Source organism: Balaenoptera acutorostrata, chromosome 2 (assembly GCF_949987535.1).
Source record: "Balaenoptera acutorostrata chromosome 2, mBalAcu1.1, whole genome shotgun sequence".
NCBI classification, from domain to species: domain Eukaryota; kingdom Metazoa; phylum Chordata; class Mammalia; order Artiodactyla; family Balaenopteridae; genus Balaenoptera; species Balaenoptera acutorostrata.
The window spans coordinates 152054595-152077620 of record NC_080065.1 but is presented as its reverse complement, the minus strand read 5'-3'; the positions used below and the strand labels follow the sequence as shown (position 1 = coordinate 152077620).

The 23026-nt window shown below is 37.1% G+C and overlaps 1 long non-coding RNA gene across 1 annotated transcript in view; it reads right to left on the bottom strand.

Annotated features, from left to right (window-relative positions):
* LOC130706480 (uncharacterized) overlaps positions 1-23026 on the bottom strand; it is a 412451-nt gene that overhangs the window by 193381 nt on the left and 196044 nt on the right. The gene's annotated exons all lie outside the window — the stretch shown is intronic.

The window sequence follows — 23026 nt, the reverse complement described above, 5'->3', positions numbered from 1 at the left end:
TTTTCAAAACTCAATAATCCAAAAAAAAAAAAAAATACAGCAAATGGCCCAACACAAAAACAGACAAACTGGTTTGAGCACATACCTCACTAAATAATATATATAGACATATATATATATATGCATCTGTATCTATGAATGGCAAATAGGCATATGAAAATGCTTAACATCATTTTCATTAGGGAAATGCAACTTAAAACTCCAGTGTGAACCCTTTACACACCTGTTAGAATGGCTCAAACAAACAAAGACTGACAATACTGGGTGTGGTGAGGATGTGTAGGAACTACACTAGAATATATTCACATATGCAAAGAAAGGTAGTAAAGAAGAGTAGAGGAACCAAACACAGGAGACACATAGAAAACAATACACTGTATTATGGACATCTTTCTACATCAATGGATGATGTACAAACCACCCTTTTCCTTTTACATGCCTGCATCATATTCTATTTAGTGTCTTGTTCCTTAATTGAACTCAATTACCACCAAGGGTGATCAATTAGATTGCATCCATGTGTTTGCTATTTTAAACATGGTTATGGTGAACATCCTTACAGACACACCTTTGCAATTCAGGGCTCGTTTGTTTATTTTATAGCTACTTTATTTATTTATTTTTTTTGGCTGTGTTGGGTCTTCGGTTCATGCGAGGGCCTTCTCCGGCTACGGCAAGTGGGGGCCACTCTTCATCGCGGTGCGGGGACCGCTCTTCATCGCGGTGCGCGGGCCTTTCACTATCGCGGCCCCCCCCGTTGCGGGGCACAGGCTCCAGACGCGCAGGCTCAGCAGTTGTGGCTCACGGGCCCAGTTGCTCCGTGGCATGTGGGATCCTCCCAGACCAGGGCTCGAACCCGCGTCCCCTGCATTAGCAGGCAGACTCTCAACCACTGCGCCACCAGGGAAGCCCCCGTTTGTTTATTTTAAAGCACCAGATGGCAGTACATTTCCTTCTCTCACAGGACAGTGGCTAGCTATGGAAGAATAGAACAGTGCGAACACAATATACAACCATGGTACTTTTCCACACTTTAGAAATCCCTCAGGTTCCTTCTAAATATGAGCTAATACAAAAAATTACTTGAGTGGTATTGGCAATATAGATGATCTTTCAGTTCAGGATTCAATTGTGGCAAATTTCATGTAAGCTTCAGACTGGTTCTGTTAGAGGACATTTCTTAGCCTCGGGTTCTGTGCTTGCGTTCATGTAAGAGACCCATGTAATAACAGGTACTTTCAGACTAAGGAAAGCAATAAGAACAAAACAACACAACAAGCCACCACCAATACCACCATAAATGGCTCCAGTACTGTCATTTATTCTGGGCTTACACTCTTAAAAGCAAGCCATGGACTAAGTATTGCCTATTATCTTATTTACTCCTCAAGGTAGTGAATGAGATAGACACTATTATCTCCATCTAAAAGATCATCAAATCTAGGCACAAATTAAGAAATGTCCTTCAGTCATTTAGCTGATAAGGAAAGGGATCAAAGATTCAAATATAAATCTTTCTGACAGAAAAGCACACTCTTAAGCCAGGACCTTACTACTATGCTTAAAAATAAAAAATAATCTGGAATTTCAATGTACAACAGTAAGGAATACACTGTGTAAAGGGCACAATATTTACATGCTAAAATATTCTGTACACACTGGGAATATATATTCATAATTCATTAATTCAAATAAAGCTAAAGTGTAAAACATAATGATTCAAGTTTCGCCCAAAACTGAGGGTGTGAGAGGAGATGGAAACAAGTCTATATTTTTCCAAATCATTTTTTCATTTTACTTTTCCTGGGCATTTAGGAAGTCTATACTTGTCAATTTATTTTGCAGTCAATTTGTGACCATGTAGCAGAAGTAATATAAGACACTTAGATGTCTGGTTCTTGTAAGCATCCTGCATAAGCCTCCTGTCTTCTCTTACCCGACCACAGCAAGCTTGGAGGCCATGTGTTTCAAATAATTTAGCTATAGCATACTAAAGCCTCCAACAGACTGAGACTCTGAGTGATTATGGGAAGCAGAAGCCCTGCCAACCTGCATTAGACATACAACGTAAATTAGAAAAACAAAACAAAACCTTTATCCTATTAAGCACCTGAAATTTGGAAATTCGTCACTGCAGCATAACCTAGACAAACTGACTAATAATTTCTTCATGTCTGCAAAACTCCTAGGGGAATATATACCAAAATAAGAGATTCTTCTCTTTTAATTTTGAGATTGTTATTTATTTCTTCTTTTTTTCTTTGCATTTTATAATTTTTCTTCTAAAAGATATCTATTATGTAATTAAATTATTTTTAAAAATCGCCCAGATATCTTTTGGAGTTATTAAATCAAGACAGACTTAAAAATTCACGGACAGTTTCTCTACTGCTTTTTGGGAATTTTTTCAAATATATTTCTCTTTCTCAGCTTAACATAAATTTAATCTCAGCTCATTTGTCCCATTATTTAAAAATCTTTCAAAACTATACTAATCTGCATTTATATCTACCTTCTTGAAACAAATAATCTTCCATTAAATGACATGCTATGTTATTGTTTTCATTAAATGTTTCAGAATATGTCTAATTTAGCTCAGATTTTGTTAGAAAACTCTGCAATGTTTTATTGCCTTCAGGTCCATTAGGGACTTTTTGAATACAGGAAACCTATCTTTTTGGTATTTTATGTAAGACCAAGCATAGCTGTGACTCTGAAAATTTTCATGACTTGTGCCCATGAATATGGAAATCTTCATCATAATTCTTACATTATATTTAATTAAGGAAGTATCCACACACCATATATTGATAACCTAAGCAAGAGGCACCAAATGAGGAGGGAGGAAGTGATCACTGACAAGGAGAAGGTTGAGTCAATGTTATATCCAATATTGGCCTCCAAGAGACTCGGAGTATTGAGTACTGATTATTGATATCTCTGAGTCAATAAGTTGATCAGTTGTGAGGGCTTTTCTAAAAATTAGCCTTAAATAATTTCTCTCACTGGACCACAAAGCAGCTGTTTCAAATGTTTGTTGTATTTATGTGTTTGTGTTTATATATCTGTGCCCATGGAAAGTGACAAGACCGGGAAGGAAAGAAGGAAGAAAGGAAGGAAGGAACAAAGAAGGGCTGAAAGCAGTTCACAAACAACCAGATCAAGAAGTCACTTGCCAGCTGGACTTCTTTTCTTACCAAGTAAGAGCTTACCTTGTATAACCCTACATTCAACCAAAAGAAATACCAGCTGAAAAAAAATTGGTCTCTGTGCATAATTTGGTTTATTGGAGATTGAGGGATAATAACACGTCATCAAAACCTTGAACAGCATCAGAAATCATGAGCTCTGTCTTCCTTTACCGACATTATTTATCATCAGAACACAAAAACAGTTTTGGCAGAGTTCTCCGGAATTTGCAAAAATTTCCCATTGCTTTACAATTAGAAAATGAAACAGGCCTTTAAAGGAAAGAATTGATGATAAACTTTTTGAAAAATGGGCTACCTTTGAAGCAAGGACTTTCTGAAGCCCTGGGTCAGAAAGGAGAGGAGTGCCCGGTGCTGACTGAGTTTTTAGCATTTTTTTAACCACATAATTTCTATGTTTAGATATTCCCTCTTTCAAAGTAGGCAGCTGTCCTCACCTGCTTATAATCATTTGCACAGTTATACAAAATTGAAAATCAACATGGAATGTGTATCATTCCTATATCCTCTAGTCCCAGAATGCCATGGTCACTTTAGTTGCAATCTCATCCTGATTTCGTTTTAAAATCTTTAATTAGCTCATTCTGGACCTTCTCCATTTTTAATGTGTGAGCCCCCATAGGTAACCATGCATATCACCAGAGCCCCTAAGTAGAATGTAAGAAATGACAAGACAGAAACAAAATATCCTTTAAAAAGTAGTTTGCAAACTCTTCCTTGTTTGCTGCCTACTGTCGGTTTTTAAATAATGCACAAATCAACTTCAGTACCATAGAAATAATCAACACAGGATCAAAACCTGGAGTTTCTAGTGGAGCACAAATCAAAAGCTGTAGGAATCCAACAGCTGGAGCCTGTCTCATTATTTCCCTGTTCTTTGATGTGTTTTTCAGCCAAGTATCTTACTTGCAGATATGTCTATCTACAAATTCTGCATTGCTTACATATTATAGTTTCCAACAGAGATAAAAACTGTAACTGAGTTCTCATTTTCAAAATAGAACCCCCTTCTTTTTTCATCTTCCATTATGCACACGATCTTGTAAATGGCAGAACTGAAAATCAGCTGCACCTAATAAGAGAATCAAGTTTGTTATTGACTCTGAAATGCTAGTTTCCATTAGATCATCCATCATAGCTTTATTATGTGATCAACTGCCTAATTAATTTTGTACTGGGGTATTTAGACAGAACACTGAATGTTTCAGTGGGGTTTTGCTATAATCCTGCACCTGCGGCCTCAGAGATTTAGATATCTTCCCATCATAAGTTTGTACTGTGCCTATAAAGGATTCACTAGGATTCCAGCAATTCAGTCCAGTGAAATTCAGCAATATTAATTTCAGAAACAGCAGAACATTTGCATCTGTGGTTTTGTTTCTTTGGACTTTAATCAGATCAAAGTCACCACAAGATATTAAGAGCTCTAGATACAATATTTTGTTCTGACAGTTTTAGTGGTTAAATCAGACACTGTTTTGATTTTCTGTGCTTATCTGTTAATATGAACAGATGTGATCATGCTATTGTATAATGACTCTTGATTGCCAGCAGTATTTGATTTTGCAACCATTCAGCAGTGATAATTAAAGATAACGGGATATCCTATACAGTAATAATCAAAGATAGCTTTGTGGTCTTTATCACATGAATAAATGCCATAAAGGAAGAATTGGTTCTTTGAAGTTCATTATTTAATGCATATTTTTGGAAGGTCAAGTTTGAAAAGTCTCAGAAAGAGACATTTAGGTGCAACGGGCTTAACTAATAAACAGGAGCTGATTTGAAAATTTCACTTGTCCTGGCTGCTGTACACTGAGGCTTTATTCCTTATTTGTTCAGGACAATACCAGCATGAGTGTGCTGTTCACAACACAGAAACATAGAAGAGTCAATATGGAATTTTATATGTCACATAAAAATAGGCATTCACAAATGTATGTATAAAGAATCTTTAAATCTATCTTCAATTTGAGAAGAGGAAATAAAAGCTCTTAAAACTCTGCCTTTATCTACTCTATGGAAGCTAGGCAATAATTCTAGATGCTGACAGCCCCTCTCATAGAACAATATGACTCTCAAAACTGAAGGTCAAGTAAAACATTTTATTAATTGTATTTTCAATTAAAGAGATGACAGTGGCTTACCAAAAAAGGCAATCCTTAAAGCAAGGCCGTCAGTGGGCCCAGCTGAGGACACCTGCCTCTAGGAATACACTGCTTATAAATGTTGGGATGACTTACATAGTACAGGACCCTCAATTAAATTTGAATCTCAGATTTTTTAAAATGAAGTTTTTAGTATAAGTATGTTCCCTGAAATATTTTGGATATAATTACACAGTAAAATTATTTGTTGTGTATCAAAATTCAGATTTACCTGTATGTATTTTATTTGTATTTGAAAAATCTGGCAACCCTACATAAACATCTATACTTGCTGACAACCAGGCTCAGAGCACCTGCTATGTTTTGACTAAGTGATACTTGATGGGGTGGAGCAAGGGTTAGAATAAGAGCAGAATGAAGATGATCAAGAACAAGAGCAAAGTAAGGCCTGATGGCCGGAGTGTGCAACCTAAGTGGTAGCCTGGTAAGTTTCCTGGGCAGGGAACCAACCTATCCTCAGGCCACATGTACATTTCCTTTCCTCCCTCCTGCTGCCCCTGAGAGCTTAAGCAGGCAACATTTGAGGCTGATGCTATTAAATGAAGGAGGGAAATGGGTGATGCATTATTTTAAGTGGCTTTAATCAGGAGTCTATCGCACTTAGAAAAGAGAATTTATAGTTTTTATCAGCTTAAAGGATGAGCAATACGTAATGATCCCCTATCTGCCCACAACTTTACCAATCTGGAAGAGTGTCTATATTTTGCAGTCCCCTTCTTCACACTCCACCCCAATCCTTATTAGATTCTTGACCCAAGGGACATCTTTTTCTCTGAATTAAAGGAAGAATAAAGATTAAGTACCTCTATATATGATCTCTTAAGTTCTCTGACAAGACACACTAGAACCACACAAAAAGATATAGAGGACAATACATCTGTTAATAAGCAGACTGTTTTACAGTATAGAAGCTATTAGTCAAGGGAGGGGAGACTTTAGGAGCCCTCCCTCTCAAATAGCTTATACATGGAATCTTAAAAAAAAGATACAAATGAACTTATCCACAAAACAGAAGTAGATCCACAGACAGAGAAAACAAACTTATGGTTACCAAAGGGAAAAAGGGATGGGGGAGGGATAAATTAGGATGTTGAGATTAACATATACACACTATATAAAATGGATAATCAACAAGGACCTACTGTATAGCACAGGGATCTATAGTCAGTATTTTGTAATAACATATAAGGGAAAAGAATGTGAAAAAGAATATATATATATATATCTATGTATGTATAACTGAATCACTTTGCTGTACACCTGAAACTAACAGGACATTGTAATTCAATTATATTTCAATTAAGAAATTAAAAATAGAACTACCACATGGGAAAAAAAGGAAACAAAAATTCAAAATTATCTCTTAGTGAGTGGTGTCAAAGAGCCTGAATCAGAATATTAACATAATTAGCCTTCCACTTATTAGCTACATGAACTTGGAGAAATTACTCACTTTAAACCATAGTGTCAGGGGGACCTTCAAGATGGTGGAGCAGCAAGATGTGGAGATCACCTTCCTCCCCACAAATACATCAAAAATCCATCTACATGTGGAACAGCTCCTACAGAACACCTACTGAACTCTGGCAGAAGACCTCAGGCGTCCCAAAAGGCAAGAAAGTACCCATGTACATCGGTAGGGCAAAAGAAAACAAGAAAAAACAGAAACAAAAGGATAGGGATGGGACCTGCACCTCTGGGAGGGAGCTAGGAAGGAGGAAAAGTTTCCAAATGCTAGGAAGACCCTTCACTGGAGGAGACAGGGGTTGGGTAGGGGGGAAGCTTTGGAGCCATGGGGGAGAGCGCAGCAATAGGGGTGCAGAGGGCAAAGCGGAGAGATTCCCACACAGAGGATTGGTGCCGACCAGCACTCACCAGCCTGAGAGGCTTGTCTGCTCACCCACTGGGGCTGGTGGGGGCTGGGAGCTGAGGCTCAGGCTTCGGAGGTCAGATCCCAGGGAGAGGACTGGAGTTGGCTGTGTGAAGACAGCCTGGCGGCGGGGCTAGTGTGCCACAGCTAGCCGGGAGGGAGTCTGTGAAAAAGTCTGGAACTGCCTAAGAGGCAAGAGACCACTGTTTCCAGGTGGCGAGGAGAGGAGATTCAGAACACCCCCTAAACAAGCTCCAGAGATGGGCGTGAGCCGCAGCTATCAGCTCAGACACCAGAGACGGGCATGAAACTCTAACGCTGCAGTCGCAGCCACCAAAGAATCCTGTGTGCAAGCACAGGTCACTATCCACACCACCCCGCAACGCGGGAGCCTGTGCAGCCCACCACTGCCAGGGTCCTGTGATCCAGGGACAAGTTCCCTGGGAGAACACACAGTGTGCCTCAGGCTGTTGCACCGTCTTGCTGGCCTCTGCCACTGCAGGTTCGCCCTGCATTCCAATTATAACTACCGTACCCCTCCCTACCCCTGGCCTGAGTGAGCCCGCTAATCAGCCGCTGCTTTAACACCATCCTGTCTGGGTGAGAAGAGAAGCCTGAGGGCGACCTACAGGCAGAGGCGGGGCCAAATCCAAAGCTGAACCCCAGGAGCTGTGCGAACAAAGAAGAGAAAGGGAAATCTCTCCCAGTAGCCTCAAGAGCAGCGCATTAAACCTCCACAATCAACTTGATGTACCCTGCATCTGTGGAATACTAGAATAGACAACGAATCATCCCAAAATTGAGGCAGTGGATTTTGGGAGCAACTGTAGACTTGGGGTTTGCTGTCTGAGACTGACTTGTTTCTGATTTTTATGTTTACCTTAGTATAGTTTTTAGTACTTGTTATCATTGGTGGATGAGTTTATTGGTTTGGTTGCTCTCTTCCTTTTTTTTTATTATTATTACTTTTGAAATTTATTTATTTAATTTTAATAATTTTTAAAAACTTTATTTTAATAATTAAAAAAAATTTATATATATATTTATTTATTATTATTTTTTTTTCTCATTTTTCATCTGAGCCGTGTGGCTGACAGGGTCTTAGTGCTCCGGATTGGTGTCAGGCCTGAGCCTCTGAGGTGTGAGAGCTGAGTTCAGGACACTGGACCACCAGAGACCTCCTGGCCCCATGTAATATCAATCAGCGAGAGATCTCCCAGGGCTCTCTGTCTCAAGGCTAAGACCCAACTCTACCCAATGGCCAGCAAGCTCCAGGGCTGGATGCCTCATGCGAAACAACTAGCAAGACAGGAACACAACCCCACCCATTAGCAGAGAGGCTGCCTAAAATCATACTAAGTTCACAGACACCCCAAACCACACCACCGGATGTGGTCCTGTCCAGCAGAAAGACAAGAGCAAGCACCACCCACCAGAACACAGGCACCAGTCCCCTCCACCAGGAAGCCTACACAACCCACTGAACCAACCTTACCCACTAGGGGAAGACACCAAAAACAAAGGGAACTATGAACCTGCAGCCTGCGAAAAGGAGACCCCAAATGCAGTAAGTTAAGCAAAATGAGAAGACAGAGAAACACACAGCAGATGAAGGAGCAAGGGAAAAAGCTACCAGACCAAACAAATGAAGAGGAAATACGCAGTGTACCTGAAAAAGAATTCAGAGTAATGACAGTAAGATGATCCAAAACCTTGGAAATAGAATGGAGAAAATACAAGAAACGTTTAACAAGAACCTAGAAGAACTAAAGAGCAAACAAACAATGATGAACAACACAATATATGAAATTAAAAATTCTCTAGAAGGAACCAATAGCAGAATAACTGAGGCTGAAGAACGGATAAGTGACCTGGAAGACAAAATAGTGGAAATAACTACCGCAAAGCAGAATAAAGAAAAAAGAATGAAGAGAATTGAGGACAGTTTCAGAGAGCTCTGGGACAACATTAAATGCACCAACATTCGAATTGCAGGGGTCCAGAAGAAGAAGAGAAAAAGAAAGGGTCTGAGAAAATATTTGAAGAGATTATAGTTGAAAATTCCCTAACCTGGGAAAGGAAATAGTCAGTCAAGTCTATGAAGCGCAGAGAGTCCCATACAGGATAAAACCAAGGAGAAACACACCAAGACACATACTAATCAAACTATCAAAAATTAAATACAAAGAAAAATATTTAAAAGCAGCAAGGGAAAAGCAACAAATGACACACAAGGGAACCCCCGTAAGGTTAACAGCTGATCTTTCAGCAGAAATTCTGCAAGACAGAAGGGAGTGGCAGGACACATTTAAAGTGATGAAAGGGAAACACCTACAACCAAGATTACTCTTCCCAGTAAGGAACTCATTCAGATTCGACAGAGAAATTAAAACCTTTACAGACAAGCAAATGCTAAGAGAATTCAGCACCACCAAACCAGTTTTACAACAAATGCTAAAGGAACTTCTCTAGGCAGGAAACACAAGAGAAGGAAAAGATCTACAATAAAAAAACCAAAACAATTAAGAAAATGGTAATAGGAACATACATATTCATAACTACCTTAAATGTAAATAGGTTAAATGTTCCAACCAAAAGACATAGACTGGCTGAATGGATACAAAAACAAGACCCATATATATGCTGTCTACAAGAGACTCACTTCAGACCTAGGGACACATACAGACTAAAAATGAGGGGATGCAAAAAGATATTCCATGCAAATGGAAATTAAAAGAAAGCTGGAGTAGCAGTTCTCCTATTAGACAAAATAGACTTTAAAATAAAAACTATTATAAGAGACAAAGAAGGACACTACATAATGAGCAAGGAATCAATCCAAGAAGAAAACATAACAACTGTAAATATTTACGCACCCAACATAGGAGTACCCCAATACATAAGGCAAATGCTAATGGCCATAAAATGGGAAATCGACAGTAACACAATAATAGTAGTAGATTTTAACACCCCACTTTCACCAATGGACAGATCATCCAAAATGAAAATAAAGAAAGAAACAAAAGCTTTAAATGATACATAAAACAAGATGGACTTAGTTGATATTTATAGGACATTCCATCCAAAACCAACAGAATACATTTTCTTCTCAAGTGCTCCTGGAACATTCTCCAGGATAGATCATATCTTGGATCACAAATCAAGCCTTGGTAAATTTCAGAAAACTGAAAACATATCAAGAATCTTTTCCGATCACAGGGTTATGAGGCTAGATATCAACTACAGGGAAAGACCTGTAAAAAACACAAACACATGGAGGCTAAACAATACGCTACTAAATAACTAAGAGATCACTGAAGAAATCAAAGAGGAAATCAAAATACCTAGAAACAGATGACAATGAAAACATGATGACCCAAAACCTATGGGTTGTAGTAAGAGCAGTTCTAAGAGGGACGTTTATAGCAATACATTCCTACCTCAAGAAACAAGAAACATCTCAAATAAACAACCTAACCTTACACCTAAAGCAATTAGAGAAAGACAAACAATAAAACCCTAAGATTAGCAGAAAGAAAGAAATCATAAAGATCAGATCAGAAATAAATGAAAAAGAAATGAAGGAAACGATAGCAAACAAAATATCTGTATGTAGAAAACTAGAAGACACTGATGAAAGAAATTAAAGATGATACCAACAGATGGAGAGATATACCATGTTCTTGGATTGGAAGAATCAACATTGTGAAAATGACTCTACTACCCAAAGCAATCTACAGATTCAATGCAATCCCTATCAAACTACCAATGGCATTTTTCACAGAACTAGAACAAAAAATTTCACAATTTGTATGGAAACACAGAAGACCCCGAATAGCCAAAGCAATCTTGAGAAAGAAAAACAGAGCTGGAGGAATCAGGCTCCCTGAATTCAGACTATACTACAAAGCTACAGTAATCAAGACAGTATGGTACTGGCACAAAAACAGAAATATAGATCAATGGAACAGGATAGGAAGCCCAGAGATAAACGCAGGCACATATGGTCACCTTATTTTTGATAAAGGAGGCAAGGATATACAATGGAGAAAAGACAGCCTCTTCAATAAGTGGTGCTGGGAAACTGGACAATGACATGTAAAAGAATGAAATTAGAACACTTCCTAACACCACACACAAAAATAAACTCAAAATGGATTGGAGACCTAAATGTAAGACCAGACACTATAAAACTCTTAGAGGAAAACATAGGAAGAACACTCTTTGACATAAATCACAGCAAGATCTTTTTTGACCCACCTCCTAGAGAAATGGAAATAAAAACAAAAATAAACAAATGGGACCTAATGAAACTGAAAAGCTTTTACACAGCAAAGGAAACCATAAACAAGATGAAAAGACAACACTCAGAATGGGAGAAAATATTTGCCATCAAAACAACTGACAAAGGATTAATCTCAAAAATATACAAGCAGCTTATGCAGCTCAATATCGAAAAACAAACATCCCAGTCCAAAAATGGGCTGAGTACCTAAATAGACATTTCTCCAAAGAAGATTTACAGATTGCCAACAAACACATGAAAGGATGCTCAACATCACTAATCATGAGAGAAATGCAAATCAAAACTAAAATGAGGTATCACCTTACGTGAGTCAGAATGGCCTTCATCAAAAAATCTACAAACAATAAATACTGGAGAGGGTGTGGAGAAAAGGGAACCCTCTTGCACTGTTGATGGGAATGTAAATTGATACAGCCACTATGGAGAACAGTATGGAGGTTCCTTAAAAAACTAAAATTAGAACTACCATACAACCCAGCAATCCCACTACCAGGCATATACCCTGAGAAAACCCATAATTCAAAAAGAGTCATGTACCACAATGTTCATTGCAACTCTATTTACAATACCCAGGACACAGAAGCAACCCAAGTGTCCATCGACAGATGAATGGATAAAGAAGATGTGGCACATATATACAATGGAATATTAATCAGCCATAAAAAGAAACGAAATTGAGTTATTTGTAGTGAGTTGGATGGACCTAGAGTCAGTCATACAGAGTGAAGTAAGCCAGAAAGAGAAAAACAAATACCGTATGCTAACACATATGTATGGAATCTAAAAAAAAAACCAAAAAAAAGGTTCTGAAGAACATAGGGGCAGGACAGGAATAAAGACACAGACGTAGAGAATGTACTTGAGGACACCGGGAGGCAGAAGGGTAAGCTGCGATGAAGTGAGAGAGTAGCATGGATATATATACATGACCTAATTTAAAATAGCTAGCTAGTGGGAAGCAGCCACATAGCACAGGGAGATCAGCTCAGTGCTTTGTCGCCACCTAGAGGGGTGGGATAGGGAGCGGGGGAGGGAGACACAAGAGGCAGGGGTTATGGGGATATATGTATACGTGTTGCTGCTTCACCTTGTTATATAGCAGCAACTAACACACCACTGTAAAGCAATTATACTCCAATAAAGATGTTAAAAAAATAAACCCTGTAGTGTTCAGTTCTGTAAAATGGGTGTATTAACAGAACAATCTTCAGGGGCTTGAATGAATGACAAATGAGATGGATGATGCAGTTAGAGTATAAAGCAGTTCCTGGCACACAGTATCAATTCAATTAAAATGATCTCTTCTCCTTATAAGTATTACTTGATAATTCTTAACCGATTCATTTTTTAAAATAATTCCTTAGAGAGTAATTTTGTAAAGATTTGACAGGCATTGTAATCTTTCAAACACGACAGCCTGTCAGTGGACTTGAGGAAACCTCAAGGGCAAAATTGAGACAAACCTTTGCCTAGTAACAGTTTTCAGCTTAAGGAAAACTATGTTCAACAGAAGTATATTCTGTGAATATTAGAATTTTGACATAACCAGTTGATGACATAATGGGCATATATTTATAAAACTAAAATCTCCTCAGATTCCAGTTGAGTCAGTTCTGCTACCAGCTTGTTTTGAAAATGCAAAGTTGGTCCAATTCAGCTGATAGATTAGGGAATAATGAGTTTATTGGGAATAGTGTTTACTCCTGGGCTGTTCCGTCTGGGTGACGCTGGAAGTAAGCACAAAAGCGGCACTCAGCTGACCCCAGCTTCGCAGGAATACACAAAACACACGCTCTTCAAACATCTACCAGGCACCTCAGTTCCCTGCCTCTGAAATGAGCCACACCCACCCTAATTTAGCGTTGCAGCTTTCCTCCGGATGTAAGATCCTCCTCCTTTCAAACAAACCACAGCTCTTCTGGCGCCCAGTTCCACGGACGACCGTCTGCAGTTTTTTGAGATAAAGTACTATACTTACATGCATACATGTATTTCTTAATCATTTAACATCTGTCAAACCGTGCTACCATTTTCATATTAGGTTCCTATCTTTATTTTTCACATCAATAATACATAATAATAATAAAATAATGCCAATAGTAAAGTTTTTCAGTGTCGTACCTACCCCTCATTTCCCCCATAAGGCCCCCTGGTTTCTATTCTGCGATTTTCCACAGCAAAGTGATTTTTAGAAATGAATATGTTGTTACAGCAGAAATGACTGTATAGTGAAAGTACACATTCCCCGATTTTGAACTACGTTTCCACTTACAAGAAAAAGAAGATGATAATTTTTCTTTCTGAAGTTTAATTTGCCTGTAGAGTGAGCATTTACTTCATTGTCCAGGATATAACTTGTACATGTATTCAGGAGTAGAGTACAGAATACAGTAGAAAGTCAATTCTCTCCCTGTTAATAGTTTGACACCTCATTCTTAATAATTAGCTGAATCTTGCCTAACATAAATAGTAGCTTGTTATTTAAACATCTCTATGGATACTTAAGAAGTTGGAATCAAATGCAGGTAGGTATTCATAACCAGTAAGCCCACAGTTAACAATTTTGCATTCTTCTCTCAAACAGAAAAAACGATTTAACGATTTAATTTTAATAATGTAAGTTAACAATCTCCAAACTACTTCAGTTTTAAAGCTCATGAGTTTCTTCTCCCGGGATTTAATTACATAGATACTTATTTCACTTTCAGGAAAAAACATTTTCCGTCTTAGTGCTGTTATACATCAATGTTGAATGGGTTCATGCTATTAAGCAGATGCTGGCATTTTCAATGTGGCGTTTGAATGCTTGTCACTAAATTCCAGACTGCATGATTAATTTTGATCATGGTTCAGGATCCAGCCTAGCCAGCATCCCAGTTATTCCATGGTATTTCATCTAATAAGTGATAAAAAGTAAAAATAAAAAAAGCACTTCCATGGGACCTTTATTCTGTTTAAGAAGTGATGTGTGTCATGTATCTAAAAAGGCCAATTAAAGCATTACTTTTCTTTCTTAAAGCTGCTGACTGTATACTCAGATGTACCTGGTTTTTAAAAATCATATATGCTTTCCTGTTATTCTTACCACTGAGGCTGAGAAATGTCTATGTATGTTTTCTATTTAAAAAGTAGGTGGATAATGGTGCTTTTGGTGTCCTGTTCTTTACTTTGGTCCTGTGTCTTAGGAAGAGATCTGTTTCTTCAGGAAAAAGTTCTAGAAGCATTTGTGCTGACAGTGTGCTAGTATCATTTTATTCCAATTTACACATAATAGGGTGAAACAATTTTACGACTCCATGTATATACTCTATTGCAGTGACAGTATAAGCCTTGATTAGCTCATCAGAGATCAAACTCTTTAGTAAGTTACCGACAGATGCAGTTTTAAATCTAGGAAGTAGGTCAGGTTTATTACCTACATCAATCCTTTAATATAGTAGGGCAGAGACATAAAGGGGAAGAAAGAGAGCGTTTGTGTGCAGGAACGAGTTGACAGACACAATACAAAAATACGTCTTATCCGTCAGAATATTCCTCATTTAAAAAAACTGAACATTGCATTTCAAGGTAGGGGCCGTACACATTACAGGCTGCCCTGTGTCAAGTGTGATTGTGCTGCTTATCGTGACTATAAAGACAGATTTTCAGGATATGTAGTCGGGAACAATAAACATCATTCTTTTCATGCTAATACAGCTCTGATAACTAAATAAATATCAGTGCTTTTAATTTTGCTTTTAATATGACCTCTGATTTAGAATATACATATATTTGTCCCCTGAAAGGTCAGCCCATTATAGTTATATGTAAACCAAATCATTCTCAGAAGTTCCCACAGATTTTGATGCTTTTCTGAAACTCTCAAGTGAGTACTTCTGTTAGATCATCAGTTCCACATTCAATCTCTCTCTTGCGCTCTCTTAGCACTTCATTTTTCACTGCTGTTAGTAAAAATAAATTTAGTCCCAAAATAAAACTTAATGAAATAAACAAGTAAAAAACATGCTCTAGCTTTCACTTTTAGAAGTGTACTTACTTGGATTTCAGAGGAAAGACTATTACAATTAAGACAGTCCCTCTGCCCCTTACTGATTACAAAATGAATGGTGGAAACAAAGAAAATAGAGGGATTATTTCCATGAAAAATTAGGAGTTTGCTATCCACATCAATAAATTATAACATGATCGCAAAACTTTTTTTTCTTTTCTTGATCCTCTTTTGCATTTAATTTATGATAAACCACTAAAAAGAAAAAAATAAATGTTCCAGATTAAAACTCTTAACATCTACATATGCTAATTATTAGTTTTAAAGAACTAAAATAATAAACTGGGCCAAAAATGAGATCCAAAAGAGTCGTATCTCATAATTAAAATATATGAATCCTAAACATGCTTTCTTGGCCAATCATGCCATTTCTATGGATATACCATAAAATCAGAATGCCCCCACATATTCCGATTAATATTTCCATCTTGGCCGACTTACTTGGTGAATTCAGAAAGCCAAAATATGCCAAAAACTTCACATATACAGCATATGAGTTGGGCCCACACTTTAGCATGTTACTCTTTCCAACTACTGATATATGCTCCTAATACAAATGGCAGGTATAGCTTGAAAGTAACACTATAAAAAGCTGAAAAAAAAGAGAGCAGAAATGCTATTGGACATTAATGCTTATAACTGTAAAAACGTGACATACTTTCTCTTTTTGGGTAGAAGGGCTGTATAGGTCGGTCCACACTTGCAAATGTATGTGTGTGTTTTGTTGCTACTGTTGTTCTGTCCAAAAGTGTCCATCAAGGTCATAAACTTGAGAGGCCATCTGTTAAAAAGTGCTGACACACCCCATTACAAACCAAACCACAGACATTTTAAAAGCACTGAAGTTTATATTTATTTGGCTGGACAATATTTCTGAAATAAATTAATAAGTTCCTATGAGTCAGTCAACATCTCTAGTCTGTATTTCATCCATCTATTCCACAAACAGATTCATGGTCTGTCAAAGCACAGTTGCCAGATTATAATCTTAGTTAAGTACCATCGTTTAAAAGAATGGCAGGCAGACAAAAAGGAGAGGGGAATTATTAGAAGTAAAGTATTTGTGGGGATTGGGGTAGATGTTAGCCCAGAGAAATACCTTTCAGGATAACATATGTTCTTAATTTAAGTTTGTCTCTTCCTCTGACTTGTTGTTTTTCTTAAGCAATATTTAATTGGTTTCTAAGGCAATTCATAAATTCCCTCCCACAACTATTGCTGCCTGGTATTTATGCCCCTTTGGTTGCTGTTAGATATAGAAAAATAGAGTTTCATTTTGCTCACTACATCAATTGTAATAGAGCTAAGACAGTTTCTATTCAGCTTTCTAGAATTCAGCATCTGATTATTTAGGCTTTACTTCTGTGTCCAATAGTTTGTTGTATTTCTAGGGCAATAACTACATGAAAAGTGGACCATTTTTAATGATGGTAGCAGAATCCTTGAAGTAGAAGTACATGAGGCACTGGACAAAATGCTTATTCCTGGGCTCCAACACTGCCCTATTGAACCAGACACGTTGGGTCATAAATCTGCAATATTAACAATTTTCCCAGTCGATTCTTAACTCCACTAATGTTTAGAGAGGGATGCTTTCAACAATTTCACAGCTCAATGAAATCTCCACTGTAGGCTAACAAGCAAAACCCAAATGGACAGAATAAAGCATCCTTCTATTTGTTAGACACACTTTGGTGGAAGCAAGAGAACACACTGGTTAAATGAGGTTTTGGAATTGTGCCTGGCTTTTATTAATTCTTGCCATTTTTCCTCTATTATTATGAAAAATAAAAAATGTGATGACCTGAACTTTGGGTCCATTATATAAACAGAATTTTTGAATCCATTTGTGAAAAACTATCTCATAACTAGTGAAGTGGAGACACATTATATGCATTTTTCCTTGTATCAGTCATATATTAATTGTCACATGTTAGGAGTACATCAATTATTGTTTTGAATCAGGAGCAAAAAAAAAAAAGATATAAAAAGAGATGATCTCAGGAAGAAAAAGGGTGTGACCAATAGTTCAGAAAATAAATACAATAACTAGAAACTTCTATAATTGGGATATGGACAAAGTGCTATGGGAATGATGTATTAACTCAGCTCTTGTGGACAATAAAGAAAGGGAACAATAGAGGCTCTTTGAGGCATGAGTTGGGTCTTCTTTAGGCAAAGAGATTGTTATGAGCAAAAGCATGAAGGTATGGAAGTAGGGTGCATTCAGAAAATAGGTTAGTGTGGTTCACTTATAAGGTACATGGAAACTCATGTTAGAAAGTGAGGAGGGAAGGATCAGGTCTGCTGTGTGTTTTTGTGGCTATGTTTGAGCTGGGTTTAGGTAGTGCATTCACAAAAGAGTTGACATAAAAGCTGTCTAGAAAGATGAACAGGATTTTACCACCAAACAATGAAAGCACACTCTGACTGAAGAAACAGCATGAGTTAAAAGCATGAGAACATTAGACTGTCCCTTGTCACTAGGGAACAATGCAGTTTCCTAGCCTTAGAATAATAGTGTATGTGGTAGGGAATGACATTACATAAAGTCGGAAACTAAGACTAAGGTTAGATTATAAAAAGCTACAAATTATGAGCTATGTTGTTTAGATGTTATTATAAATGGAATGAAATGGAATGGGATGAATGAATGAATGAAATAGAAATATTTAATAAAATATTTAAAAAGGGGAATAGTCAATCAAAGGTTTCTTCTAAAACTGTAATTATAGTAGTAGTATAGAAAATGGATTGAACCAAATAAGGGACTTTTATTTCCAGAAATGGTCTATTAAGTATTTTGGAAAAGCCACCCTCTGAGGATAAAGTGCCTATATATTTATAATATTTAATATATGAGTGTATATATTTAATAACTGCTTGAACTACTATTAAAATAGTAAAGAATCACTAGTCCAGGAAGATAGAGGCTCAGAGAGGTAAGCTTGGAATTGAAGGCCTTTTTTTAAAGTCGTTTGCCAGTTCTATGGCAGACAGCCATAGGTTGATGATGGTTTTTACAGCCTTGTTGGATTAAGTGGACAAATATTGGTGTCTAAGCTAGCAGGTGGAGGAAAACTACCATATCTCCCTTGCTTTGGGTAGGGATACTGAAATGCTGCATCTTAGGACTAAGTTTAAAAGAGAAACAGACAGGCCCTTTCAGGGACTTGCAACTCATCTCCAGAAGAGCTGAATCCAAGATTGTTGCTTCTCTCAGGTTAGAAAGAAAACCTATATCCCATGTACAAGAGGATAACAATATCAGATACCTAAATTATTTCTACAAATAATTCTGCAAAACAAGGCCCAATAAAATAAAAAATAACCAGGCACATTAGGAGACAAAAACCATATGAAACAAATCAGCAGAAACAATAAAGAACAGAAGCAGACCTACTGATGGTCCAGATACTAGAGTGACCATCATAGATTTAAAAAGCAACCACTTTATTATGTTAAATAGGATAAATGACAAAGTGGCAGAATATTGGCAGACCTAGAAACTGAAAAAAACTAGCGGAAATTTCAGAACATAAAAATACAATAATCGAAGTTAGGAATGCAGTGGATGGGATTAACAGCAGGTTAAACAGAAGTGACAAAATAATTAGTAAATTGGATGACAACTTAGAATAATGAATGAAGCAGAGAGAAACATAGGAAAGAAAGTACAAGGAGGAGATCAGCCATAAAATATACAGTAAGAAGAGAAGATCCAGAGAGAGAATAGAGCAGCCATCATATCTGAACAGATAACAGCTGTGAAGCTTCTAGAACTAATGAAAGTTATCAAGTTATCAAGCCAAAGATTCAAGAAATAAGATGCGAATAGGAACTTCACAAAAGAAGACATGGAAGTGGAAAATAAACATACTCTCTTATTAATTAGGAAGATGCAGATTAAAGTCACAAGGAAATAATACTTCCCATGTGTAAGATTGGCTAAAATTAAAAATACTATCACAAGTGTTGTCAAATATGTGGATCAATAAAAATTCTCACACAATGATGGTTGGAGTATAGATTGCTACAACCTCTTTAGAAAATGTCTTTACATTATCTGCTAAAGTTGAACATATGTGTAACCCACAGCCCAGAAATTCCACTCTTTAAAAAGTACGCACTAGAAATGTAAGTACATGAGCTTGAAGAAATACGTATGTAAATGCTAATAGTGGTATGATTTAGAATCAATAGTGTAAACAACCCCCATACTCATTAATATTGTAATAGATATATTGTAGCATATTGATGTATGGATTACTATACAGTATGCAAAATGAGTCAGATATAGCTTCCCACAACAACAATGATGAATCTCACAGCCATAATGTTAAGTGAAAGAGGCCATATATTTCTGTTAGGACAAAATTAAAACAACAGGAAAAAACTAGACCATGACTAGGTGGTAAAACCAAGGGAGTGATTATAATATTAAATGTCAGGATGATGGTTCCTTTGGAGATAAGGAAGAAGTAGTGATGAGAGAAGGCAGGAAGAAGCTTCTAGGTTATACATTCTGATCTATTTATTGATTTGGGTGGTAGTCACAGGGATGTTGTCTTTATGATAATTCTTCATTTTTATTTTTGTTTTGTGCGTTTTTCTCTGTGATATTTCATAGGCAGACATATTTTAGAAAATGTATTGGTAACAGGGTAGTTTTCAGACAGGGAGACCAACTGCATGTTTAAAATTTTTTAAAGGTCCTTTCAACATTTCAACACTGTCGGATACAAGCTAAATATAAAATCATTTGAAATAATCAAAATAAGTTTACTCTTGCTTACTAGGCAATCATTAATTTAAAGTATGTGTATCCGCTTAAGGAATTTTGTTAAAGTTTGTTGATTTTTTTTCACGTCCATTAGAATTTCTTTTCTTAAATGAATTTTCTTTACCCCTAATAAAATTTTCACCTAATATGCTAGATCAGCCTTTTCCTTTACTAACTTGTCTTTGACTTTATCTAGTAATCCCAAGTACTTTTCTTGCTCTAAAGGTCTAGATATTTCACAAACCTGTCTTTAAAATTATAATGAGTAAAGAAGAATTTAGATATTTTCTTTCAATTTTAACTACAGAAGTGTCATTTTTAAAAAAAAAAAAGATCCTAAAACATGGTTTTTATTCTGTCATTCTTCTGCTCAGAAACTTTCAACATTTCACCATGGCCTACAGGGTAATAATACATAATTACATGACCAAAGAACTAAACAGGATCTTCAGATCATCCAGCCCACCTCCATCACTTCAGATAAGATAACTGAAACCCACAGATGTCATGGTACGAGGCCATGGATGTCATGGGAATGGTATAGAAATAGGGTTGCCTTTTTTTCTGTTCCTCTGTACTTTATCAAAAAGCAAATTCCAGATTCTAGAATTTAAGACCTTCCAAATTCAAACCCCCCACTGCTTTTTTTAATGTCCCATCCCCACCAACACACATCATATCCTTATAATACAACCAGCTATATCTACTATATTCCTAATGTCTTTGTCTAAGCAAGTATTTCTTTAGCTTATCTGATTGGATGAAGGTTTTGATATCATGGTATCAGCTGATGTTCTTAGACCACAATACACAGAAGTAATTTTGCTTAAAATTGAATATATTGGAAGGAAATAGAATAGCTCTGAAAATAAGGGAATCCTTTACAACAAGATCTTAGTAAGAACAGGATTTAGGACAGCTTTGGCAACGTAAGGAAGAAGAAACTCATAGGAATTCTCTCCAATTTTCCACAGAGGGATGAACCAGGGCCAACCATTTTCTATCCCTGTGTCTCTTTGTTTAAAATTCAAACATAGCAGAAGGGCAGTCTTATTGGTGTAATTTGGGTCACATGTCTACCCACTCTTGGTTCAGGAAGGTGAGTTACCGCCACTGACAGACCCAGCAAAACTGCAGAAAAGTGGGGATGAGGGAAGACCACAGTTCCCTAAGGGAAAATCAAATCGAGGAGCTCCTACCAGAAAAGGGAAGAAACAGTGGGAGTCAAACATAACAGATGTCTATAAAAGTCACCTAATCCAAACCAACTAAGGACTTCTACCATATATCTCTTCCTTAGAAATTCCTAATTTAGAAATTACAATTAGTCAAGCCCTATAATTTACACCTTTATAACTCTTATTATTATTATTTGCACATTAGCCTAGTAGGCAAGGCAGTTACAGAAACCAGGTAAAGAAAGGAAAAAGTTAGTTAACAGCTAAATCCCTAAGTGATAAAATATCTTTTCACAGTCTAGTAAAGATGTAAGCTTAAAAATAAGTGTAAGAGAGAAAGAAAAGAAACTTAACTTTTAAGCTTAACAAAATGAGGGAGATTCTTTTCAGCTTATTCCTTCCTGGCCTTTCCCTTTAAATTTTCACTGCAAATACTTGGTTAATTCATTCACCTCTTGCTTTGGTGGATGAGAATCCCACATAAACCACAACTGCCTTGCCCAGCCGCTCCTGCTTTTTGAAGCGGGGCTTTGGATGCTATCCTGTGCTGTCCACAGCACTCCAGATGGGTCTGGGAATGGTGCCGCGAGCCTCACTTACTAACACAACATGATTTTGTGGCCTTATGTGGGAGCATTATACAGCACTACAGAGCTTAGATGACATTTTTTAGTCACAATAATGATGACATGTGGCACTGTCTTCATAACCCTTCCATTTGGGAGAAAACAATTTTCTACTTATTTTCTTAAAATATAGGGGCTGAGTGACTGCTGCAGCTTCTGAAATGGACACTCAACACTAATGAGCTCTAGCCTACGGTGACCTGTTCAGAATGGAAGGCTCAGAGTGTGACACTCTGCTTAAGTGGGCTAAATGATTGGACATTAGTCACAGGAGTTTAAAGGTCTGAAGAGATGGCAAAATATTATTAATTCAATATCTCTTTAATGCTAAAAAGTATGGCCAGAGGGACCCTTTGACAATTTCTTGGGCTATCAGAATACCTAATTGGAGATTAATCTCTAATAACCTCTTAATACCATTCAGAAGTTTAAATGAAGCCCAAACAAGAAAGAAATTGTCAGTTCAGTAGTGTCATTTACAGCTAATGCTATGGAAAACTATTTAATTCATTACAGAGGCAGAGAGTCCCATTTTCAATTTTTGCCCTATTTCTATCTGGCCAATTAAATATAGTGCTGGCTAAACACAAAAATTAGAAAATGGGAACACGTGCACTGAGCATTAACTTCTTTAAAGACCTTCTGGACTGATGCTTCAGGTTTCAGGCTAGCCATCAATCCCCCCAAGGGCTGCCTTCCTTTGCATCTCAGGCTAAGTTAGACCCTGGTATTCTTTATAACACTTAATAGAAATGAAGCTGTGTTTTTTGTTTTTTTTTTAATTCTGTCACCTCCCACAAAAAACAAACTCCATGGGAACAGGTGATTTATCTTGCTT